The sequence below is a fragment of the Mastacembelus armatus genome, chromosome 17 (assembly GCF_900324485.2).
Source record: "Mastacembelus armatus chromosome 17, fMasArm1.2, whole genome shotgun sequence".
NCBI lineage: Eukaryota > Metazoa > Chordata > Actinopteri > Synbranchiformes > Mastacembelidae > Mastacembelus > Mastacembelus armatus.
In genome coordinates this window covers 6,749,552-6,773,135 of record NC_046649.1, presented here as the reverse complement: position 1 = coordinate 6,773,135, position 23,584 = coordinate 6,749,552, and positions in this window count along the sequence as shown.

Here is a 23,584-nt window from a genome sequence, read left to right as displayed (position 1 = left end):
CTTCAGAAACCCAGTGGATAAGATTTTATACAACTGGCTGATCCCAAATCTCTAAAATACCTAGATAAAAGTTGGATTCCAAACAAAGTAACACTGAGATCCAGTTGTTTCTGTGCAGTATAATATAATATCTCAGCTTATTTTTGCCACAGAGGCCCAAGGCTTTGCTGATTTGGTATTTGTAGTCAGTCACTCAGCAGTGTTTAATAGCATAGTCTAGGCTCCTAGTACTGTTATGTATTCATCACTGAATTAATATTTTGTCACTTTTGCTTTGGTGAATGACTGGAGCTGGTGTGTGTGCTGTCATCTGACTTACTGTGCCCTTTCACTCAGATGGCATGGAATTTATTTAGGTTCAGGTCTATTCCTCTTTCCATGCATATGTGTGGTGTAAACTGGGAAGCCAAGTCCAACATAGAACAGACAAGTATAAAAAAATACATAGACTCCAAAAATAACTGTGGACCCAAAACTGTGAACTAAAGATGACCATGTTCAAACACCACACGCTGCAACATCTTGGATGCAAACAAGGCCCAGTGTTTTAGGCTGTAGTCAAAACAAAGGCCTGAAGCATTTTTATCATTTTAATCAGGAACAGTTTATGACAAGTCTTTCATTTAATGGTAACAAAGGCTGTTTTACTTTAACTTCATTTTGTCTTCTGACCTTTGTCCTTGAGGACCAGAAGCTTTCACCACTTCTGTGTAATAAACTAAGCACCAGAGGGCTCAGTGAAGGGAAGACATCATGTTTACAGTGTGTGATCTCATACCCAAAGGCAGATAAAAATCCGGCCATTTTCCTTTCTCTCTCGTCAGGACACATCAGGGACTGTTTGAAAAGCGTGGCTCTGAACTGGTCTAGCAGAAATGGTTATTGAATGTCTACATGCCAGATTTGACATTTGGAAGAGCGAGTGGTTGGCATTTGTCTGCACCAGGCCTGGCCCTGGCACTTAATGTATCATTGTAGAGCTGTTTGGAGGAAAGGGAGGGAGATGAAAAGTTTACACATTGGCACGGACTGATGAACCTGAGACAGGCTGCTCTGATCCTGCAGGATGTTTGCTGCATTCTTTAAATGACCTAGGTAGTCCTACAATGGTTGGCCTGTGTACTCTCAATGAGCCAAGCAAATGCTGTTGTCTTCACTTCGGTTCTCCCTTACACCCATGAAGACTATACAACTCTACAAGATTGGAAATATCCTGATTTTTGTGATTGCCAAAATGTAAATCTTAGGTGGGCTGTAGCTGAAGAAAGTGGTACAGTACTCTGATGTAAAAACCATATTACAAGTAAATGTGCATTACAGTCTACTTAAGTAAAAGAATACATGTATTACCAGCAAAGAATGACTCAGAATAACCTGTTTAATGCATTTATATCTATATTTTAAATTACATTAGTTTCCTATTGCTATAACTGTACATTATTATGAAAACATGTAGAGCTCATTTTCAGATTTCAGATTTTCAAATTAGCTTTACTGGCATGATCATGGTTAAATATTGTATTAAGGCATATTGTACAAGGTTCACAATGTAGTATCATAATTTAGAATGTAAGGAAAAAAGATAATTCATGGTCACCATCACTCTGTACACTATACAAAACTACATTTACAACTACATTACTATTCTGCACATTCAATACAAGATAACACAAAGTTCCTGTCCAGGGTGTACCCCTGCCTTCCACCCAAAGAGAGCTGGGATGGGCTCCAGAAGATCCCTGTGACTCCCTGGTTAAGGAATAAGCAGGTATAGAAAATGGATGGAAGGATGGATGATTGGATGGTCTGAGGGATCACTTTCTTTTTTACTTTTTTAAAATCCGAACGTTCCTGTCCAGAGTTGACAAATCACTGTAAGTCACCAAATATACTGCTGAGCAGTTTAATTTATAAGTATGAATCATGATATAAGCCGATCATGCATATCAGAAAATTAGGCCTGTAACTCAAGATCACACTTAAGTACATTGAAGAGTTTACATTTACTCACAGGTTATATTTTTTTGCACTGTGAAAGAAACATAATATGGGTGGATAAGACTGATAAGGTGTTTGATTTGATGCTGAACCCCATCAAATCCTAGAAAACAATCATTGCAACCATTATATCATATGTACAGTGACTTAGAACTGATTAACTAATAGTTAGGAAGAATGTCAATAACTGGCAATGGATATTTACACAGACAAAGCTATACAACATCCGTGGGGCATACAGAGATATCTGTGACATAAAGTGATGCTAGTATTCCTAAAGAGGGCAGCATTGCCTCACAGTTCCCAGCAGGCAGCATCTCACTGAGATGCATCAAACCGACTGTTCCGGGCTCCTGAGGGATAAAGACTGTGAAACAGAACCAATTTCTGTTCATGTTTGCCTTGTTCTGAATTGAAAAAAGTGGAAGGTTAAAGTGGTCTCACTGTGCACCAAGAAATAGCTTCTGCCAACAAAAAGCATCATTAATTTTCTTAAAATACTTCTTTCCTTTTTCCTGTAATTTTCTGGAATTATTTCGAGCAAAAAAACGTCTGAGTCTTTTCAGTCAAGGATGGGAGATAAAGGCAAGAAAAGTGAAGAGCGCAGAATGGACGGATGGGAAGAAAACCCATAACACCCCCCCACCCCTCAGAAACGCACTGAAAGAAGAAATTACCCCATGGAAGTTAATGAAGTCTCACAAGTTGATGAGGGGAAAATTGAAGCGAAGAGGGGTCAGCGCTTTCTCTTTAGCCTTTCCCTCTTCTGCGGAAAATAGCTGCGGTCAAGATCCATACTTTTAGAGGACGCCAAGCACTCTAACGCAGAGATTGAGTGAGAGGGATGGCAGAGAGAGCACCAAGATTAATGTTATTAAGTGGTAGCACTTGGCAATATTGTAACATACTGTCTATGTGCTCTATTCCACACTGATAGTTTCATAGACCTTGGCTTTACACATTGACTTTTAGCTGTGATTTACAGGATTCAAATAATCCAGGTGGCTTTTCATCATTGCAAGACCTCTGAGCATCTTCAAAATGGAGTTACATCGATGCCAGTTTTATCAGAAAATACAATCAGCACTGGCTGATGTTTCTTTACTGCACTTGTGATTGCTGGTTATCATGCAAAGCCTAAAACTGAACTTTCTTTCAGAAAGCCATTTCTCTGAATCATCCATCCATCCTTGGTTTAATGTCACTACAAATCGAAGAGATATTTGTATTTATGTACACACTGACATTTTGGATGCTTCAGTGTGAACCCCCTTTCTAGATCATTGGGTGGGGATACGCTGTATTTTATCTGACAGGCGCACACACACAGGCAGTATCAGATAGGATCTTATGGCAAATCTCTGTAGCTTTTTCTCCATGATCTGGAGTGATTTTGTTTAATGGTTGACATTTTGATTTTAAGTCTGACATACTGTGATTTTCTGACCAATGATAACAATGACCCCAAATTTTTCTTTATACACTGGTTTGCAATAACACAATAATGTATTATACTTCCAGTAATGGAAAACTTTTTGTCTGCATTTTGATGGTTCTATGCGTGGATTTCTATTAACTTATAGTTTTATAGGTAGATAATCCACTATTATTTTATTACTGTAGAGCTTTTCTTAATCTTCTAAGTCCTCCGCACACCACACATTCACACCCCGGTGTGTCATGCTGTCTTTTCCAGGCAACACACACACATTTATGCTTTGCCTTTCTCTCTTGCTCCACAGGGCTGGCCTTGTGATCAAGTTGAGCAGGGAGCCGACAAGAAGTCAGTCAAATCACCCTCTCTTCCCTCTAATGAGCAAAGTGTCCTGTGGAATCTGAGATAGCATGGGAGCTTGCACAAATCCGTCTATGCACACCCACACACACACACACACACACACACACACGAGGAGGAGTTAATGCGTCACAAGTGCACACAAACACCATCAATAGGATGAAATCCAGAGGATCAGGACCAAAGTCCCGTCCACCTTTGAGTAACTTTAAAAGGTCTCCTGGTGTTTTGGATTGAAGAATGAAGAGAAAATTGATGTGTTTGTGTGTTTAAGTGTGCACGCATATACGTGCACATGTGTAACGGGGTGTGTGTGTGTGTGTGTGTACAGTTTAGGAAGAGAATCGGCTTGTTGGACCAGACAGGGAGCCGTCATCAAAATCTCCCCTGGTCTATCTCAGTCTCTCAGCCCTCTACTTAAGACCAAAAGAGGCAAAAAGCAATGGAATGCTAGATAAAGAGAAAAAAGACAGTGAGACAGAGAGGGAGAAGAAGATGGAGAGTGAGAGGAAGAGCAGAGTAGAAACCCCTCAGCGTGTGTGCAGCCTCTATCCCATCGTGCGGTGCAGCAGGCTGCCTCTCACAGCCTATTCAAAGGGAGTGTGTGTTAGTGAAGGAGTGTGTGTGTACATGTTTCTTCACAGATGTCCTTGAACAGAACCCCCTCGGCTCTGCGGATCCCTGCAGCGACTGGAGAACATTTGACAAGCAGCAGGCTCTTGTTAGAGCGCTGTCAAATTAAAGGTGTATGTGTGTAGGTCTGAGAAAACGTGTGTGCATGTGAATGTGTGTGTTTCAGAGGCTCTATTCAGAGCCCTGTCAAATTAAAACTACCAAACAAACTGTGTGTGTCACACAGACAGGCCAACTTGTGTGCATGATGGCAGTGTTAGGCCGAGGGCTGCTTTGTCTATGTTTGTTTATCGATGGAAATCTGTGTGTGTGTGTAAAAAAACAGAGATTTGAATTTTGTGCCATGCATCTTGTTTTCCACATGCGCCTTTCACTTTTGCACATAAACAAATACACACACACACACACACACACGCACACACACATTGTTGTGAAAGAAAAATCTAATGAGGTGTGTCTAAAACATGAGTGTCACACACCCTGGCATACACATATTCAACCTCAGCATACTGAAGGCTTATGTCTCCATTCACATGAATTCACATGATTTTTCAGGAGTTGTATGATGTAAACTGCAGCAACATCTGAAAGCTTTTGAAATCCAAGCAGTTATTTATTAATTTACCCAATTAACAAATATTTAATATTCCACTCAGTTATTACCATTATTGTTATTATTATTATTAATCTCAGTATGAAGAGAAATAAATTGTGTTCTAATTAAATGATTGATGTTCAGTGATAAAGACAGCATGATTTTGTACCTTTATTCTCAAAAATGTATTAAAGCAGCAAAATGGCAAATATTTGGTTGAAATAACATGATGACCATCAGAAGATAAATGGTTATTAAAACACAAAGGAAAATGGCAGGTCTCCTGCAGGCAGTGTGAACACATATGTAAACATTTATGTCAGGACTCTGCATCAATTACAGGATATCCCACTGTGTGGTGTGTGGGTGTGTGTGTATGTGTGTGTGTGTGTGTGTGTACACAATTTATCCTCACACAGAGACTAAAGTATTTAGTACATTTTCACAAATCCAGTTAAATCAGCTCAGGATGAAGACTAAATGTATGAACATTTCACTTACAGCAGCTGAAATTACTGTGTATTATCTCCTGTAAAAAGTATGTTTTGTGTTTTTGGTCTTGTTTTGGTAATTATCAATTGTTTGTTATTGATTGTGCTCATATGCTATTGTTGAATCTTTTTGTTTAACCATGATATGTACTGTTGTACCAAACGTGAAATGTGTATGGTAGAAATTTGGCATTAAAAAAAAAAAAGATCAAGACTGCAGCAAAGGGAAACAGTCTGCCCTACCCAAGAAGTTGCACCAGCATGTAATTTCCCATAAAACTATAACTAGCCATGTTTTTTATATTTGGTTTTTACTTACCTGTTTTAGGTAAACTTACCTAAACTTACCTGTTTACGCTGTAAGTTGATCACCTCCAGTCGCTGGTTGCGGTGTAGGTCATAAACCCCAGGATGGAACATGCATGAACCTAAAAACTCAAAATACAAATCCAGTATTTTTTTTTCCCACTGCTGATTTCTGCTGTTTTAGTTAATTATCACTCTGATTTGTGTACAGGTGGTCATTGGTCTGTTTGTGTTGAAGACGTTCTAGAAATGGGTTTATTTTGGATGATTGACTGCTTTGATTGGGAACATGACGCTGCAGCTTCACCTCTGGTTGCTATTTCACAGAATCTGCAAAATGTTGCTGTAGCAAAAGTTTCCATATTTATGACATTTTTGCCTTCACACTTTTACATAAGACACAGAAAGTGACCCATGTTTATATATCTTTATATAGAGTTTATGACTTAGAGTAAGATCAAAATTAGCCATGTAATGGTGAGAGTTGAAATTCAGAAGAGACATACTAATTTGCAACTATTACTAGTTTATGGGTGTGTATATTTTTTTACCTAACTGTATCCATGTGCAAATTGTATTGTAGTGTCCGTACGCTACAGAGCCTGTGTTAGGGTTTTAACTTTGCCTTCATTAGCAAAATGTTATGATTTATGCAGTTGCCGGCAGACTAATATATTCAGAAGTTTTTTTTTTTTTTCCTTTATCTTGTAGCTGGGAAGCCGATTCATCTTAAAGAGTGATGAGAGGAGGTTGCTCTCTATGCAAAACGCATTAAAGCTAAATGAGGAGTCTATTACTCAAATCTGGCTGATAATCTGTTAGCTAAAGACCCCTGGCTGCTAACTAAGCAGATTAAGATATGTCATAGCCACCACGACCAAGATGACAGCGGCACACTACTTATGTTCTTAGACACACACACACACACCTTGCTGAGCATACTGTATACAACCTCACTTCGGCACACACACACACACACACACACACACACACACACACACACACACACACACACACACACACAAAATCTCCCATATGCACATTGCGTTGGTCAGTTAATCCCATATTTTCTCAAGCACTCAAACACACACACAACCATGTAGCACTTCACGCATAGCATCCACACCCTCACCATTTATCTACATACAGTTTTTCGTGCCAGCTCACTTCATATAATTAATGCTCCTCTCTCCTCCCACACTCTATTGTGTGTGCGTGTATAAGAGGAATGCACAAGGGATTTATGTTTGTATGAACACAGAAAATTCATCATGGCTTGATTAAGAATTTATTTTAAGATTTTATCTCCCTCTCTAGTCTCCTTCACAGTGCTGTTGCCCTGTGGTGAGAATTACAAACAATTTATTCCTGCTGGTTAATTAACAAATATTTTGTGTGGTTTAATGTCTCAATGTCGAGCCAAGACAGTTGTTCTTACTGTAATTACTTACAACAAATTATTAATATTATTTTAGTGAATTATTTTCAGACTGTTTATTGTGAATCATCATGTTTTTGTGTTCTGTTTTTGTCAAGTGTCTTCATACCGCCATCTGAAATGGTCTGTGGAAAACTTCACTAAACCAGACATGGATAAATTAATTTTCTGAAGCAAAGGACACAAGGAATCAGGTGCCAGTCAGAGTTTGGGCTTTTATACTAAAACACTGTGTGAGGTGTGATTAATAAATAAACCTTATTTAACTACTTATCTTTAGTAGTCACTGTAAAAATTTATAAAAATATATAATCTTCCTCTATTTGATCCATGGGAAATCAGGGAGCAACCAGTCATGGAACATGTGAGGTGATTAAGATATTTAACAAAATTTTAGATAACCTCATTGGTATTTACAAAACCTGTTGCAATTTCTTACAGTGACTCAGCCAATTATTGTGCCCTTCTGATTTTATACCATCCAGTATAAGCATGCACAAGCAGCTACCAATATTGGCATCCCACATAAGTAATTCTGGGAAGAATGTGCCCAGTGTTGTGCCTGCTGTGAATCAGTTAAGCTATGGTATGAAGGCCAACTGCAGACAGTAGATAGCCCAGGGCAGGCATCGGTGTCCACATCACTCCAGACCTCGGAGCTAGTTGACCTGTGCCGGTCCTGTCTTGTTTCCAACGACCGTTTGTTACTAATTAATGGACTAGAGCCCATTCTCCAGCACTGAGTGCAACACAAACCACATGCATTAAACATGACCATGCCTCCCTCTGCTGCCAGACCCAGAAGACAGAAAGACGACGTGAGACAGAGGGAGGAAGAGGCAACATACAGAGAGAAACAACAGCAGGCAACACCCACCTGTAACATCGCAGGTGACTTAAAATTATACACATAAGTACAAGTTACCAACATTCTCACTGAAAAATAAGACTTAAATTCTTGCTATCAACACTTAGTAAAAAAAGCTAGAGATATCTTTTTGTTTTGACATCTTATAGAACTGAATAGTGTCTGCAGATAGCAGTAACATCTAGGCAGCCTGAGAGGTAAAACCAAGGAGAACAAACAAGGACAACAAAAGTAAAGGGGGCAATGAGGGGACATGTCCTTATCATCCTATGGAAATTATACCCTGGTAAACCAAATTAAATTAGGCAGGAGACTTGAGCACAATGTATTTGGGTTTTCAAATGACAATAAGTGACCTTGTTTCCCCAGCTATGGAAGTAAAGTTGATTCATCATGTGTGGATAGTATGCTATGATTTCACGTTCACTAAAGGAATTCAAGTATCAAGGAAATGTAATCTGCTTCAACCTACAGTAATATTAGAAAGATATTAGTCCCAGTATCAATATAAATGCAACCTTTTTTGGGGTCATTGATTATTTGTGTATATGAAGATAAACAATTTCCAGCGGCCATTTTCTGTGCTGCCTTCTCATCCAACTATAGTATTTACATTAGCAGGCATAAAAACACTTGTCAGAGAATGGCCTTTCAAAAGATTGGACTCGCCCTTTAAGACTGAAAGTGTCCTTGGTGGCCACCATCACACACACCACACACACACACACATAACTACACACACGCAGTGTAACACACGTTAATGCATAAATTGCCATTATCTGAGCTGCCGCCGGTGGAAGGAGCACCCCCACCAAGATCACCTCAGCTGACAAAAGTTAATTTGCACTAATGATGTTTTACTCCTCTCATTACCTTAAATCATCTCCTTCCCCTCCCTTCACTGCAGAGAGGGGGACAGATGCAAATAGGAAGGTGCAGAAAGAGATGTGTAGAAAGAGAGAGAAAGCCAAAGTAAAAAAAAAAAAAGTGGAACATAGTGAGATACACAGTGACCGAGAGAAGAGTCAGCAGTTTGTAATTGTTATTGTTCTGGATGAAGTTGATGCTCATTGGAGGTGCTCTAAACAGCTCTCTCCACTCGCTGTTAAATATTTTACACCATCGTATAATTATCAAAGCTACTCAAGTTAATTTTTGATGGAAGGCATGCGCACTCTCAAGTGTTTTTACTGTACAGCCTGCTGCAGCATTGTATTTATGTTGTAGGCTTAAGTGGTGGACTTTGTAATGATAACAGAGTCTAAGCTTAACAAGTCTAGAGTGTTTAATGTGCAAATTAGTTGTTTTTTTTTAAATGGAAGTTTGAGTATTATAGTTTTATGAGTAGAGTAATGTTATGAGCATTTTGTTGTGCTTTCTAAACTTCTTGCACCTCACCAGCTGCCATACTTGCACTAGCCTGTTGTTGAAGTGTCAGTTTGGTTAACACCCCAACACACATTGAGTTGAACTTTGGTATGCACATTCGCACTGTTGACTAATAGCAAATGTTAGATCTTTGCAACACAGCTATCGAGCGTAATAATACATCTCTTAAAGGTGCAATGTGTAAAATGTTAAAGATTTTGAAGAATCTAATAGTAAGATTATAGAATGCAACCTTCTGAGCACCCTTCACACCTGACCCCAACTGTTTCCAGGCACAATAGAGGGTACAGTGGACATCACCTTTAAAACAAAACACAATTCCCTGTCTAGAACCAGTGTTTGGTTTGTCAAAGCTGCTGTGGAGACATAGCACCATAACTTTGCTGGTTCCATGAAAGGAGACCCACTCCCTGTGTAGATTTAAAGGGCTCATTCTAAGATTAAGAAAATGCAGCAGTTGGTATTTTCTGGTGATTACAAACTAATGACAACATACTATTTTATTTTTTGCTAATACAGCACTCTATTACATATTGAACCTTTAAATAACTATGTGAACCTACTGTATTTTTCAGTTAAGACTGTAAGTCACACCTGAATATTAGGCGCTCTTAGCAACAGTGGTCTTGTTGAACAGAAAAAATATATGTCACTATAAGTCGTATTTCTAATTATACTGTTATAATGTTGGGGTGGAAAGATTGGGGCAGCACCCAAATGCTGGACACAGTCTTAATTATTTTCTGGACACACCAGACTCAGGCACCTCTGAGAACACTCTCAGCACACAGGACACAAAAAACACAACCGTGAAGGCAACTCTGCCACTCGGTGTCTAAACACGAACAACTACCTCCGCCACTCGGCGTAGAAACAAAACTCACAGACTCCGCCACTCAGGGTAACTCAGGCGCAACACAATCAAACATTAATCCTCCAGCCAAGAACAAATTAAACCCAGGTGGAACTTATCAAGGTGAGTGAAACATAAAGCTACCTAAAGACAAAACCTAGCAGGTCAGGAAACACCTCAGGCCATGACATCACACTCCTAAGGCGGCTTAAGTCCTTAGACGCCTGCAGGAAGATGCTGCACATGTTTTACCAAACTATGGCAGCAGTCTTATGGGGTCTGCTGCAGTCTGCTCGGGAGGCAGTCTAAAGCAGAAGGATGCAAGGCAGCTGGACAAACTGGACAAAAAGCTGGTTCAGTGACTGGAATGAGGCTGGACTCACTGGAGGCTGTGGTGGAGAGATGCAGACATTAAAAGGTAGAGACCATCCTGGAACACACTGACCATCCCCTTCACAACATCCTGATGGACCAGAGAAGCAGCTGCAGTGGACGACTCACCTCACTGAGTTGCTATCAGGCTCTACAGCACCTTAGACAATGGAAGATGACTGACCAATATGAACTGGGCTGTTGCTGACTACTACTTACTACTTATTACTTTTACTACAAGAATACCTGAATTTCTCTTACGGAATTAATAAAGTTTATTTTATCTCATCTCATGTCATGATTTAAGGTGTTCAACCTGACCTGTATGAAGTGATTTAAAGGTGCAGGTGTTGGCAAAGGCAACTTTTAGAAGTAATTAAATACTGAAATGAGATATTGTGCTATATTAAGCAAACAGTATTTAAAACCCTCAGCCAACTAATTTTACACTAAAACAACTGTCAGATATTACACTTTGACCTAATTACACTTCTGTGTAGTAGTGATTTATAGTGACTTCTGTCTGACTGTCGTCCTGTAAAATATGAGTACATGTGTCATTTGTGTCAGATTATTCCAACCAACAGTGAGTTGTTATACTTATAGAGACCTATAGCAGTAACATGAGCCAAAGGGAAAGTTTGTGATTATAGAGTAACAAAATCTCTCTTGTGGAAAGAGGTTGGGGTGGATTTTTCAGAAGACTCAGGACTTTATTCCTGCTGGTTAATTAACAAATATTTTGTGCAGTTTAATATCTCAATGTCGAGCCAAGACAGTTGTTCTTACTGACTTTACCCTAATCGTTTCACAATCTATACAAATCTTTTTTAGAAATTTATCACCAGTTAGGTTGCTACACAGTATAGTTAATATATCTGTTTGATGAAATGTTTGATGAAATTTCAGTTTGACTTTCACACACCTGTAGTGTAGTGTAGTCTGTAGTATAGCAATAAGGAAGGCAATTTTTAAACAAAATTTTAAAACTCAAATAGCAAATAAAGTACTAAGGACAAGGTAAAGATCACACTCTGGGTATCTTTGTTGTCAGGAATCCAGAAGCACAAAGACATTTTCAAATTATTCGTGACTGAATAACCTTTATAGAAATTAAGTGGAGGTCATCTTGAGATATATCCATATGCCCGACTGACTTTTCAAGGAACATGTGGGTACTGTAGTAGGCCCTGTCAGTTATGAATATAATGCACTAGTACTGCAGTACTAGTTAAAATCCCCAATACAAAGTCAATATTGATTTAAGTGTCCTGGATCATAGAAATCCTATATGTGAACTCTTTGGGTTTGGTCTTTATCATAAAGCATCACTCCCCCTGAGTTTGCAGACAATGTTCTCCAGACAAAGTTATGTGCCACCGACCCTTCCCTCACATCAACTCTAATACCCCACAGTCATTAGCAGCCGATTGATGAGGAAAATGGCATTAGTCTGAAAACATTTGCAGCTCATCTGGAGAAAGAGCCATTTTTACAATTGGTTTAGGGGGTTATGAATGTGGGCATGTTCTGTTTGAAACAGGCAATGTTCATTTTTTATCTGTAATTGTTTCTGGAGGAGGCTTTTAGTGAAAGCTGCGTTAAGATTATATTAGAATCCACCACTTGCCTTCTTTCTTTCCATTTTTTTTTAGAGAAACAGAACACCGATATTTATCTGTGATTATGTTATTATAGGTAGTGGAGGGTATTCTTATTGAAAAATTACATATGACATAAAAAATGTACAGGTCATTCTTGACACAGTGTATAAAAGATCTGTGCTTAGGTTGCTTGATTGTTTGAACATGAGGGTAATGATTTTCAGGATAACTGTCATCTTTGGTAACATTTATTGCTATCTGCCCTCTTTGATGATACCCACAGTGCATAAAAGGCCTTGAAAAGATTCCCTCTTGGTTGTCTACATGTATCAGTTTCATCTCAATCATCATTCTGTTAGTAGCCAGAAGCACAACGGATGTCAACATGAATACAACAGACTTTGAGTCTGCTTGTGACACAGGCATGTATTCAGTACCACGCACACACATGTTCACTGTGTTGTAGGAAAGGTGTTACGTGAGTGATGATCATTAGGTATGAAGAGGTGAGGGATCAGGAATGGACTTGCGTGATGGATCAAGAGGTACATGACAACTTGGGGAGGACCTCCTGGTTGACAGAAACATTCCTCCAACGGACAGCACAACGTATCAGCAATGAAGTGTGTGTGTGTGTGTGTGTGTGTGTGTGTGTGTGTGTGTGTACCTAGGATGACATGATGGTGTGTTTTTTGTTTTTTTTTCATCTCAGGTCTTTCTGCCTGTCTGTGTCTTTATCTTCATCACTTGTCTCTGATCTGTGTGTCACACACACATACATACGAGTACAAATATATTTGCACACATTTTTATTAAAATAGGGCTGTCTCCATGGTGGCTAAAAATGTCCAGTTGACCATCTGGATTGTTGGTCAACTGGACATTTTTAGCCAGTCGGTTATAAATAAATCATATGCAGTTTATTTTCATGTAAAAGAGCCGTAAATTAGTTGCAAAAAGCGGTGACAAAAATGGAGACCATCCATCCATCTTCTACGGCTTATCCGGGGCCGGGTTGCGGGGGCAGTAGCCTAAGCAGGGATACCCAGACTTCCTTTTCCCTGGACACTTCCTCCAGCTCTTTCGGGAGGACACAGAGGCGTTCCCAGGCCAGCCGAGAGACACAGTCCCTCCAGCGTGTCCTGGGTCTTCCCCGTGGCCTCCTCCCGGTGGGACATGCCCGGAACACCTCCCCAGGGAGGCGCCCGGGAGGCATCCGGAACAGATGCCCAAGCCACCTCAGCTGGCTCCTCTCAATGTGGAGGAGCAGCAGTTCTACTCCGAGCTCCTACCAGATGACTGAGCTCCTCACTCTATCTAAATGGAGTCCAATGAGATAGATTTTTTTCTACGGTTACTACAACACTGGTGAGTTATAAAACACTGACCATTACTAATGAGTTTGCTGATCCTTAGTTCCAGCCCTGCCCCCTCCTCACATCCCTCTATAACTACATCACCTGACTTCCTCCTTTTCCTGCATTGTTATCACTACATCTGCAGTGTAAATATATGTTGTTTTGGGACGCTTGTAGAAACAACCAATACTCTCTGTTTGTAGGTTGGAGAAGGATCTTAATCTTGATCCCCTTCAGTTTGCCTATCAGAAACACATGGGAGGGGAAGATGCGGTGCTGTACATGCTGCACCGGGCATATGCCTATCTGGATGTGCCTGGTTCATATGTGAGGATTATGTTCTTCGACTTCTCCAGTGTTTTTCAACTTTTCAACAGGCTGGGGAGAAATGTTTCTGGGCCACTGGAATGCATCACTGGGGCTCCACAGGGGACTGTTCTTGCTCCTTTTCCGTTCACGGTCTACACATCGGACTTTAGGTATAACTCAGAGTCTTGCCACATTCAGAAGGATTCTGATGATACAGCTGTTGTGGCATGTGTATGCGGTGGTCAGGAGGGGGAGTACAGGAACCTAGTGGAAGCCTTCACTGACTGGAGCAAAAAGAAATATCTTCTCCTGAACACCACCAACACTAGGGAGCTGGTGGTTGATTTTAGGAGAGCAAAAGCACCATGCCAGTCAGTCTGTATTGATGGACAGGAGATAGAGACTGTGCTTCTTCTCGAGACAGCTCGGTTCCTACAATGTCTGCAGTAACATGTTGTCAGTACTGGACTGGGACAAAAAATCGGCCCTGGCATTTGGGCCCAGAGCGGCCCACTACATACTATGTCGGCCACAGGGGGGCGCCTGGAGCAAAGGACCCTGAGTAAAGGAGAACTAGCTGGTTACCCTATCTGTTCTATTGTTGTACTGTGATTTCTGGTTGTTCATTGTGTGTTTGAGCGTTAATATAGGGGTTTGGGACTATGTGTGTGTTATGCGTTTTGGGGAGATGGGTTAATTGGGTCAACTAATTAGCCAGAAAAAACTATAGGCTGCTAAGAGTTTAATGAGCTGATCAAACAAATATGGTATGAAGATGTATTGGCCCGGCCCAAAAGGTACGTTGGCCCAGCGGGAAAGTGCACGGTCTGCCAGATGGCCAGTCCAGCCCTACATGTTCTACCACACTGTTATGGCAAGTACACTGTTTTATGCTGTTGTATGTTGGGGGAGTGGCATTACAGACAGGAACTGTAAGAGACTGGACAAACTGGTGAAAAAGCTCAGTTCTGTGCTAGGCATCGGGCTGGACCCTCTAAGAACTGTGGTGGAGCAGCAGATATAGAGGAAGCTCCTTGCTATAATGGACAATAATAAACACCAGCTCCATGACATCCTGACTAAACAGAATTCAGCTGCAGTGGGAGGCTCATCTCATTGTGCTGTAGAACAGAGATTGAGAAGATCCTTTGTCCCCACAGCCATTACACTTTTTAACATTAACTGTTGATATGATATTTATGCTATATGTTATTGACTGGGTGCCTTTATTTGTTTAACTGTTCTATCTATCTATCTATCTATCTATCTATCTATCTATCTATCTATCTATCTATCTATCTATCTATCTATCTATCTATCTATCTATCTATCTATCTATCTATCTATCTATCTATCTGTCTGTCTATCTGTCTGTCTGTCTGTCTGTCTGTCTGTCTATCTATCTATCTCATCCTTTTTAGGATTTTTCTAATGTATAATAAAGCAAATGCAACTTTCAGAGTCATTAGCAGGGTGAATTCTATCTGCCTATGAAGATATACTCGAAACCAAGAGATACTAAATGGAAAGGTGAGACAATTAGTTCAGCGAAGGTCAAAGTATGAACATGAAGCTCAACTTTTAAACCTATAAAAAGGTTTGTTTTATGAGAGAATGATGCCAAATCTTTTTTTCAACGTTAAAGTCACTTTTAGGACTTTTTGAACAAGCACTGGGCAACACAGTGGATTAGTGGTTAGCACTGTTGCCTCACAGCAAGAAGGTCCCACTTTCGCAACCCTTCAGAAACCTTTCTGTGTGGAGTTTGCATGTTCTCCCTGTGCTTGTGTGGGTTTTCTCCAGGTACTCTGGTTTCCACCCACAGTCCAAAAACATGTATGTCAGGTTGATTGGTGACTCTAAATTGCCCATAGGAGTGAGTGTGAGTGTGTGAGGTTGTTTGTCTCTATGTGGCCCTGTGATGGACTGGTGACCTGTCCAGGGTGGACCCCTGCCTTTCACCCAGAGAGAGCTGGGATAGGCTCCAGCAGATCCCTGTGACCCTAAATAGAAATAAGTGGGTATAGATGATGGATGGATGGATGGATAAGCAATGATAATCAACTATGTTTTTTAAACTGAAGGACACATCAGTCTGTTTACCCCCTCAGAAACAATGGCAAATTTGGCTTTAATCAAATCTTTACATTAAAAAAGTGACCCGATTGATCTTATGTATTCTACACAAAAACACATAAAACGAATGACAGGACATGAAACACAAAGCAAATGGTGTGTAATATCATATATCACCCGTTCTCAGTTTTCCTCTTCCAGAGTAAAGATTTGTAAAGTGCTTTGGAGGAAAACCATGGCCTTGTAGCCCATCTCCATGTATCACCACTTCCAGAACCCTGCGGCCTTTGGGAGGGTGTAGAATCACACGGACCAAACATAATAAAGGTAATTTACTGCCAAGGCAAATTCCATAGCTCTGGGGCTCCACCCCATGTTAAACAGCCTGGTGACCTTTAGCGTCTGATTTCATAAAGAGGGATACAATCCGATTAGGCCTGGATGGGAAAGGTCAAATGCACTGGCAGTTGTGGCGGGAACATCGCCGCTAGCCGGCTGGAGCCGTACAGAAGGGCTGCAGCTGTGTGGACTGCAGCCCTGTGCGTGCCAGAGTGTGCGCGTGTGCATGTGAAAAAGAGAGAGGCTATGTGTGTGTGTGTGTGTGTCAGAGGTGGGGGCAGCAATGGCAGTTAGCCTCTGTGGCCTCTGCAGCCGTTAGCAGAAAGGGCAGCATATCTGACATGGGTGGCGTGCTCCCTTTTTATGTCCCTGTGACCACACACACCCACCCACACAAATATGTACCTGGTGACATGGCACCAGCTTTACCTGATAACATCTTTAACTTAACTGAGCCTTGAAGAGCACCTTTCTTGGTGTGTGCAGATTTTCTGTCCTTTTTGCCCTTTTTTTATTTTCACATGGAGTACTGTGAATGCAGCACATCACAGCACATTCTGCAGGCGCAGTCTTCACTGACTGCTAGAATCTCTAACAAACCTGTAATGTATTGCTGCTTGTCACTGAACTAAGGCTATGTTATCTTTCTGGAATTTCACAGAAAGACCTGTCTACAAAGAACAATTAAGAAATGAGCACTCAGGCTGGAAGTGATGGTTAACACTGTCATCTCACAGCAAGAATGTGTGAGGTTTGACCCAGAAACTTTCTGTGCGGAGTTTTTATTTTTCCTCTGTGTCTGTTTTTCTGTTCTCTCTGGATTTCTCCAAAGTCCATGCAGTTGGGGGTTAGGTTGATGAGTAACTCTATTGTGAGTGTTTGTCTGTCACATATGTCGCCCCTGTGACAGACTGGTGATCTGTTTTTGGTGTACTCCACCTTTCACCCAATGTGAGCTGGGATAGGCTCCAGGAAAAGTTATAGGCTATGGATGGATGTAATGTAACTAGAATTGCTTATGACTAATTATATTTTTAGTACAGGTGAGTAATTGTTGACACTTTTCACAGTAACTTGCCCGACACTGACAGGAATGATGGGCAAAAGTAAGTTTTAAAACAGCTGTAATAGAACACATGTATAATGACTTGCTATGAAGAAATGTGATGCAGCCTAGTACTAAGTATGTGCTTCTTTATGTCAACTCATGCAAGAAAAAAAAACAAAAAACAAAAAACAAAAAAATACAGAATTTCAGAATATTAATTTAAGAATATTTCACTCTTGTTCCTGTGCAAGCACTGTTGTGGTGGTGTGTGTGTCAGCACAGGTAGTTTGTCTCGCCTGTGGATGGTCTTGGTAGCAGAGCTGTCATCTGTTTTATGAGGTGCCCATTAAGGAGCTCACATGGATAATGTTGATTGCATGGGGTGCTGGCAGGATATGTGCAGCTTGTACGTGTCTGTGTATGTGTACGAGGCAGAGGTTTAATGTGTGCGCCTGTGCTTGCACATACAGTATCTGTATCTATGTATAAATCCAAGCGTGTGCATGTTTGTGTGCAAATTTATCGCAGGGGACATGAACACATTTGCTGGTGAGAGTGTGGTGTGTGCGTGAAGTTTTGGATGAATGTACAAGATTGGTGAGGATGTGCATGCACGTGTGGGTGTCATTGTTAATGTTGATTGTGTTGGGGCACAGCGAGGTGCTGCCAGAGCTGCATCTGCTGAATGACGGAGATGATGTTAACAAGCACAGGGAGGCGGTCACCACCCCCCTGTTTACAATATGGGGATGCTAAAGCTGTCGAGACCATAACTACCGCACGCTGCCTTTTGTGTGAGTGTGTGTGTGTGTACTCTAATACCTCCTTGTCCTCTGCCTCTTTGTTGTCATACTCCTCATCTCTGGATCACTGCAGAGTGGCTTGCCCAGCACTCCAGCTAAGAGATAGAGAGAGAGAGACAGAGAGACCATTTCAGTTTAGCTGTTCATAAGCCTACCTGCAGGAGGAATTGAAAAATAACAAGGATCAGATTAACAGCTATATACAGTGGCAGCGATAATTAGAGCTACCCCAGAGAAGTTGGGGTAGTAGAATAACAAACCTGATGAAAATAGTCATTCATGAAACATATATCATGCAGATTTACATCTGGCAGCAGACAGATGGTTTCCAGTTGTGGTTAATTCCATTTTCACTTCTGTACAATATATGATGCATATGTGGATTCAGCAATAAAGGCACTGGTGGTGCACTGAGACCCATGTGCCATTGTCCTGCTCAGGTTCTCTAGCCCTGTTCACAGCAAGTGTATTAGTGTCAGGATCATGTTGACACACTTAGAAACCTCCTCCAGATCGCTTCCCCACAGTGCTAAATATTACTGCTTGGTGATTTGGGCCTTTCATTATAGTAAGTAATCAACTGGCACATACATCTAGTTTTATACAACCTTAGTGATTTACAGCTGCAAATCACTAAAGAACAAAGTGGTTTGTATGAGATACAGGACAAATATTAAAACAAAAAATAAGGAGACCAATATCGATGTCTTCAGTCTTTCTACAAATGAAAACAGGACTAATTTATGGAGAAGCACTATCTGCCCATATGTAAACTATTACACAGCAGGCCTAATCTTAAATATAGCTGTTTAATGGCTGAACACTATATGTTCTGATCCTGGTTTTAAACCTCCTGTGAAAAAAACAAATTCATAGGTTATTTGTGCCAGCATCTTTTTATAAAAAACATATTACACTAATAGCTGCAGTAATTATGATACAAGCATGGTAAGAATTTATGTGACATATTACAGTAAATTGAGAGATGATGAAACACAGACTCCTGTTGAATTCCAGCGTGAAATGTAGTATTTTTTTTTAAACATGAATATTCCCTAACCTAAACCATGTGTTTATCGTTGTAACCATGGTGACAAGGTCCTGTAACCTCAACGTAGTTACTGATCATGACATTTTCCTAAACCAAGTTGTTTTCATGCCTAAATTTAACAAAACCTCAAAAGCTTCCTGTTCCCCAGATAAAGTTCTTGCACCTCTTTGAACTCATTTGTTTGCATTCTTTCACTAATGAAAGGGAAACTTTTTCATGAAGGTCTAACTAATACAACATCCCCATTTCCATTCATATTAGCATAATGGACTACATATTGAGTCACTTGCTTTTCTGGCTCATCTTTCAGCTTTTTGGAATTCAATACTTGTTCCTCAGAGTGAAACAGCAAGATACAAGGCCCCTAATGAGCCTAAGTTAAAAGCTTGGCTCTTGTAGAGCACCAGAAGTTAAAAGCTTACACAGAGTTATCATAATAGGCCACGCTCAACGTCAGCCAAGTCGTCTTTTTGAAGCGGGCCTAATTTGCCATGATGACGATGATGATTGGCCGGACAACATGCTCAGAAACAATTAGCGCTGGTCGCTGAAGTGGACACTTTCCCCAGTCATGCGGTGAGGGCCAGGGCATAAATAAGTCCCCCTGTCAGCAATTGCCAAGCGACAGCTAATGACTCTCATTAATATGCAAAATAGCAGCCATTTTTCTCTTCTTCTGTGTGTGTATGTGTCGCTTCTCATTTTTGCACTTGGTCCATACAGTGCAAAGTGACCAGCTCAAGAAAATTTCTAATTGCAAGTCAATTATGTCATTGAGCCCGTTTAGATGTTCATTTGTATGCAAATTTCGTGGCTGCTGGGATAGGAGAGCAGAGCTGGCATCAGACAACATGGAGGACAGAAGTACTCACTGAACGATGACCCACACAGGGAACAGCCAGATCCCGCGTGAACCGATTCATCATTATTATGGTTGTGCAAATAATAATTACTTGGAGGACTTTTGGTAATGTAGTGAGTACAAACTTGTGAAAAGTATTAGAATGAAATTATTAAAACTCACATATGGAAAATAAAATCACTTGCTTATTGAACAATACATTAAAAAAGAGAAGTTTTCTGTTACTTGCAAGCAGAAAACAGAAGCAATCATATAAAACACAATTTTACAACAAAAGAGCTGAGTATAAACTAAAATATTTTCAGTCTAATTGATTTTGACACAACATCTGCCATGAGGTTGAACATCTGGCCCTGTGGTTTTGTTTCAACAACCTGGAGCTGAACACACTCAACGTAGCATCCCTCTGCAAGATGGAGGATGGAGGAGGTGACATACACAGGACACACCAGGAAAGCATCAGGTGCACGGTGTGACTCCCTCCTGCCTGAAAGCCTGTGCTGAGCAGCTGGCTCCCATCTTCACCTACATATTTAACAGATAACAACCCAGCTGTGAAGTCCACCCAGCAACACCTCAACTCCCTATAGGGACCTTTGCACAAGTCATCTTTGTGGACTTCAACATCATCATCCCAGAAATCTTCTAGTCCAAACTCACCCAACCTCTATTGGTCATAGCTTTCTGACAGACAGGAGGCATCGTTGGAGGCTGACCAGATCTTGCTGGCACAGGAACCCATATGCTGCTGTTCTCCCTCTGTAAAACTCCTGAAATTCCCAGGCAACACGACAGCAATCAGTCTCACCCAAGATGGTTCTGATTCTGCATTCACACAGGAGGTTGAACAGCTGGTGCTGTGATTCTCTCACAACAATCTGGAGATGAATACATTCAAAATAGTGGGAACATCCCAAACCCTAACCCCTCTCACCATACTCAGTAGCACTGTATCAGCAGTAGGTAATTTCAAGTTTCTGGGATCCACAATCTCCCAAGACCTGCACTGGACCTCCAACAACACCAACATTAAAAAGGGACAGCTGAGGATGTTCTTCCTGCATCAGCTCAGGGACTCAGTTCAAGTTCAACCTACCCCAGGAGCTGCTGGTACAGTTCTACAGAGGAGTCACCAAATCTGTTCTGTGCTTGTCCATCACTGTGGTTTGGCTCAAGATAAAAACATAACAGGAGCAGACTCCAGGGGTCAGTTCGGCCTGTGAAAACAATAACCAGTGCCAACCTGCCCTATATAAAGCACCTTCACCTTACAGGTGAAGAGGAGGACAGAAAAGATTTCTGCAGTCTCCTCATATTATGGACATATACTGTTTCAAACTCACCCTCTGCAGAGCTACAGAAAACCGTATGCCACTGTCTTGAATGTGACAAATAAAATTAAAATAATCATAATTTGTGTAAAGTGAGATGGAATGTTAATAATTTTCTGATTAATTCAGAAGTTCCATATTAAATTAATATATTAGTAATGATCAGTCATCAGTATGAACAGATCAGTCATTCATTTTGTTAACAGTGATCAATAGTAAACTTTTCTTTAGCAGTGAACCTCAAAAACATGGGTTAAATTTGCAATGCCAAGGTTTCTCCAGCTCTTATTTTGTACAAGCTGTGGGCTCATGGTATGGAACACAGAGCTCATCATTTCATCAAGCTATCATCCTGATATATACCGGTGGTTTAACAGAATGGGCCAGTCCCACTAAATGATTCCCAGATCCATTATCCTGTGATCTGATCTGATCCCCTCTGCTGTTGATTAGACGCTTATTGGAGCGAGGAGCTATGACATCAATATGAAGAGGGGGAGGACAGGAGGAGGAGGATGATGGGAGAAAGTAGATGATGAGAGGAAGAAATGAAGTAAGAAGTTTAGGATAAGGGACAGAAATGACAAGAGATGAAGAAAAGGAAGGTGAGGGAGGGAGAAAAGGCAAGGATGACACCCCCACTGGTTTTAGATATGTGATTATCTGTTCTGACCTATTTGTCTCCACCTGTCTGCATGGAACCATGCACCCCTATATACTCTGTGTGTGTGTGTGTGTGTGTGTGTGTGTGTGTGTGTGTCTGTCTTCACTTCATCAATAACGCTAGAATATCCTGGTGACACTGAGCAGTCATTACAGCAGCCATCAGCAGTTAATGAACGGATGGAGTCCACAGCATTCCCACTAAATTCATTATCACTGTATTGGACTTGACTGTGCAGATTAATAATTGGTTTGTCACAGAGATATTTTGGATGATTAATATGAGTATTGATTAAGAAGAGGAGGTGGTAGGGGTGATATGAGGAAACGTGCGCACACCAGCACTGGGCTACAGGAAGTCAGTGGTTGGCGAAGAGACTGACCAGAGCAGTGATATGAAGATCACCGCAGTGAAATTTAATCAGAGCTGTGGTTTGGGTCCTGGCTGGATCCCCCTCTCAGTCTCTCTTTCAGTTAAAGCATAGTTAGAAATGTTTTCTTAAGCAAGATTTGCAGTATATTGTATTATTGGTTTCCACCATCCTGCCCTGCCTGCCTTCTTCTTAAAGGTATACTTAAATATTCTTGCTGGTTAAGTCCAAGCCCTTGACATTGAGTGGGTCAATTTCATTGTTTTAAATGTGGAAATCTTTCAGAGTCCCATGCAAATTTACACTTTATATTTAGGTCCACATACTGGAATGGTGCCATCTAATTAACATGGGTGTTGGTACAGTAAGAGTCTGAATCATATCCATAGAAGTTGACCCTGGCTGAACTTTTGCTGTTGGTCAGCTCAGTGGTCAATCATATATGTGCATGTCACAGTTAATTCATTTCCATTCTCTGCTTGCTTTGCCATTCCACTAACTCTCCTGTTGTTTCAGTTCCTGTCACTTCCTCCTGTTCAGAAGTGACCCCAGCCCTTCCCATCAGTCACCTGATTGCACAGCCGTATGAACACTTTTTCCCCATTCCCATATTAGGTCCTCAGTATGTATCTTGGCACACTTCCTTTTGCTATGCCAGCTGCAGCTTTCCAGCCTGTTCGCTTCTCTGCATGACGGTTTTTGGCCTCCTGTCTATTTGTTGGATTTTACCCATTACCTACTACTTTATGTGTAGATGGCCTGGTGTTTTTGGCTGCCTGTTGCCAAGTTCTTCCTGCCTACTGACTTCACGTCACACTATTCCTCTTTTACCTGCCTGCATTTACATCTCTCACAATACAGACAGAAAAGCTTGTACCATGTGTCACATATCACTGTACTAATGAAAATGCCACAATTCTACACAACCTGTCGCATAATTTCAGTGTCATGTCAAAAAGTGACTTTGAGTGACTATAAAAGCAATAGCTACTGTGGATACTGTAATACCCTCTGCAAATAAAATAAATTGT